The 3,698-nt window shown below is 45.7% G+C and overlaps 1 protein-coding gene across 2 annotated transcripts in view; it reads right to left on the bottom strand.

Moving 5' to 3' along the window:
• Positions 1–3,698, bottom strand: part of MED12L (mediator complex subunit 12L) — a 375,484-nt gene that overhangs the window by 238,090 nt on the left and 133,696 nt on the right. The gene's annotated exons all lie outside the window — the stretch shown is intronic.

Genomic DNA, 3,698 nt, shown 5'->3' with positions numbered 1-3,698 from the left:
TGTAGCTAATAAAGCAAATATTTTAATACCGTCTATTTTTAAAATTTAACTTATGAGAGACTGGTATAGGATTTGATCAAGACATGGGTGATTTCTTTAATATGCTCAATTATACATTACTAATGGAAGGAAGACACTTATGTGAAGAATTCAAATGTTCTATTTGCCACGGACACGTCAAACAAAACACACATTTCACCTGCCCAGGGATCGCCCAGAGTCTTAGGTAAAACTAACAAGACACACCCTCAATGTGTAGCAGAGGAAGAAAGGAGAAGGTTGGCCCTCTCCATCCACCTGACAGCCTTGTAAAAGTCAGTCTTCCATTCCCAGTGAGGACCTGTGGTTGCAGTCCGTGGGTGCAAAAAATAAAAGACAACGAAAGGACAAAAATCTTCAAGTTATGATCATGTTGTTTGGTGAACTATAATTGCTTTCTTTATTTGGCTTAAGTTCCTTACAGAATATTTTGATTGGATTTATTCTTCACAAGTCCCATTAGTCACCTAATTGTGAGTTTTTAAATCCTCTAAAAACCTCAACTCTTGGCCATCGAGTCAATGTTGGCACAACCACTACACCACCAGGGATCCTGTCCTGTGCCACAGGAAGGCCGGAAAGAGAAACGGAGCAGTGACACCAACCAGGGGTTTGCAAAAGTGGGGAGGCACCAGGTGACAGCGATAGAGCAACAATGCCCAAAGTTTTCCTGCAGTGTGTGGAAGCAAAAGCTTTATTATTATTATTTTGTGCTTACATGGTTTTGTTGTTTTAACTACAGGGACATAGGTGCAAAGCTAAGCCTCGAGGCCAATACGTTTTGAATATTCTAATACGGTCCAGTCAGGCAGTCCTTCTTGCCTAATTACAGCGCACTTCCAATGCCACACTTCCGGCTGCCTGTGCGTGCAGCCCCGTGCTGGTGTTTTTGTTGCTGCTGGGTTTTCACAGTCGCTCGCTCGTTCTGGCGTCTTAGCTACAATGTTGCAGAAATGAGTATCTATGCATGATATTGGTAACATTTTTGCTAATGAAGCAGCAGGCGAAGGAAAACAAGTGACACTCAGGAATTACATTGTGTAAGCAACATTAATTATAAACCACCACCACCACAACACATTACTAAAGGACGGCATGGTCTGATAAGAGAGGAGATGTCCTTACTTTACAACTGTCTTGCAGAACTGATTTTTTAAAGTAAGGACACCTCTCAGGTTAGTATCGGCCAGTGCAGTGACTTAGGTGACCACACAGTCTCGGGACCTCCTCTCTTATCAGGGCAGTGGTTCTCAAGCTTCCTCAGGCTGCGACCCTTTCATACTTCCTCAGGCTGTGACCCCAACCACAAAATTATTTTCGTTGCTACTTCATCGCTGTCATTTTGCTACTGTGATGAATCAGGCGACCCTTGTGAAAGGGTCATTCGACCCCCAAGGCAGTCGTGACCCACTGGTTGAGAACTGCTGGTCTAGAGTAACAACTAAAAATAGAGTCGGCAGGACATTAGCAACGATGGAGCAGCCCAGAAAGCTGTCTGGAGCACCAGGGTGAGTGCCCAGGGCCACAGGCAGAACTTAAACTCTGCTGTGGACCCTCAAGGGCTCAGGGTGGCCAGCAGGACTTCATAAGTCTCTGGTGAATCTGGCAGCCAAAAAGAGCATGTAAACACAGGCTGTAAGATAACGGAAGAGGGAACACTGGGAGTGACAGTGAGCCGAGAGTCTATGCTTCACCAAGAGCCACTAAAGGACCCATGCAAAACCAGCTACCAAGGAGTCTACTCCAACCCAGGAGCATCCACATGGGCCCTCCCCGGCCCCAAAGTAGAGCTCTTGGTCTTTCTTCCATAGTATCTCGGGATGGCCTCTAGCCTTCCGGTTTTCTGAGTAGCGGCCAAGTGTGCTAACATGTTTACTTCACTCAAGGTCAAGTGGGCCCTCAAACCTAAGTGAAACTCACTGCCCTCAAGTGCAATATTAGGAAATATTCTGTTTCTGGCCATTATCATGAAGATAATTCAAACACAGTTGCAACAGCCGCCGGGGATTGCTACACCTTCAAGCAGGATTCGGAAAAGGACCTTGACCTAGGAACATCTTTGCTGGTGCCAGGTGGCTCTGGGCTGAAGCCAGAGATCAGAAAGATGCTTACCTGCATCTTCCTATGTCAAACCACTCAACTGTGCCAATCACAACAAATGATGGATAACACTTGGGGGGGCAATTCCAGAACACTTAATTGGGCTCATGTGGAACTTACTCATGGACCCAGAGGCAGTCACTCAAACAAAGTGTGAGGATCATGTGTAATATAAAATCGGGAAAGGTAAGGGTCGTATTCTTTCAGCACTGGATGCAGAGAACCCAGCATCGAGGCAGGAGGAAGAATCGCCAAGAATCTGTGACAGGCAGGTGACCTAACTTTGCTTACTGGAAAACAAGAAGATGGAGCACGCACTGATAAAAATCAAAGACTTCAGCCTTCCGTGTGACCTAGACCTCAACTATAAAGCCAACACAGATTCTCACCATTACCCTGAGAAGCAGGACAGTGGTTATCTGAAAGAGAAACTATCAAAGTTGTCAAGGACTTCCTCTGACTTGAATATAGAATCGATACCCATGGAAGCAGAAGTCAAGAAATCATACAAAGTATCACACTGGACAAATCTGCTGCAAGACATCTATTAAAAACCGATCGCAAACCAATAGATAGATAGAAAATAAACAATAAAAAAAGATGACTGCAGAGCAAGGATATCCCCTGGAGGAGTAAGATGTGCCTGACCAGAGCGATGCGATTTCTAACTGCCTCCGTGCACAGGGACGCTGAGCATGAGCCAGGAAGAGTGGGAAATGCGTTTGCATTACGGTGTCAGAAGAACATTCTGACCATCCTGGGCAGCCAGAAGAAAGGACGAATTTGCATCTGAACAAAAGTGAGGATGGCAGAACTTTACCTCAGGTACCTTGGACAGGTTGTCAGGAAGAGCTCGTCCAGGGATGAGCATGGTTCCTGGGAAAGAACGTCCACGGACGAGAAGGCCCTCGATGAGAGGCACGGGGGCGACAGCCACAATGAGGGGCCCCGACAGTGCGAGGATGGCCCAGAGCAGGGCGCTGTTGCGCTCTGTGGGACACGAGTCTCCACCAGTCAGAAAGGAGTCCACAACAGCCCTATCAGCAATATCCTTTCATTAATTCTGGAGAGGAAAAAAGTGTCTTTCAGAAAATACCTGTATTATCAAGAGAGGACATTAGCTAAAGTACCAACATGACAGATTATCCCAGCCTGCTTCCCCAAAACGCAACCTGGGATTTCCTTCAGGGTCAATGTGGTGAACATTTGTATGTTTGGGTGGGAAAGAATCGATGCTATTAGCGGTGTTGGATTCCTCTCTTCTGGTCACCTATTCTCTCTGCAAGGCCGCAGGGGCGTGCAGGTTTCAATGTCAGGATAGGACATACCCCCAAATAATTGCTTTAATACAATCCATGCACACAAAGGATCCCATCGGCCACTTTTCGAAAATACTTTACCCATTTGTGAGCATCACTTGTACAGAATAATAAAATGTTGCATTAATTTCCCTATAGGAGGGATATATTACAAACTAGCTATAGCAAAGAGCTTAGTATGCAAAATATGTAGCTTCCCCAAAATAATTATCCCAGGGTTTGCAGAGACATGAGAAGCGA

Source organism: Tenrec ecaudatus, chromosome 8, assembly GCF_050624435.1.
Source record: "Tenrec ecaudatus isolate mTenEca1 chromosome 8, mTenEca1.hap1, whole genome shotgun sequence".
Lineage (NCBI taxonomy): Eukaryota > Metazoa > Chordata > Mammalia > Afrosoricida > Tenrecidae > Tenrec > Tenrec ecaudatus.
The sequence above is the reverse complement of the archived record's forward strand: the minus strand, read 5'-3'. Positions and strand labels throughout refer to the sequence as shown.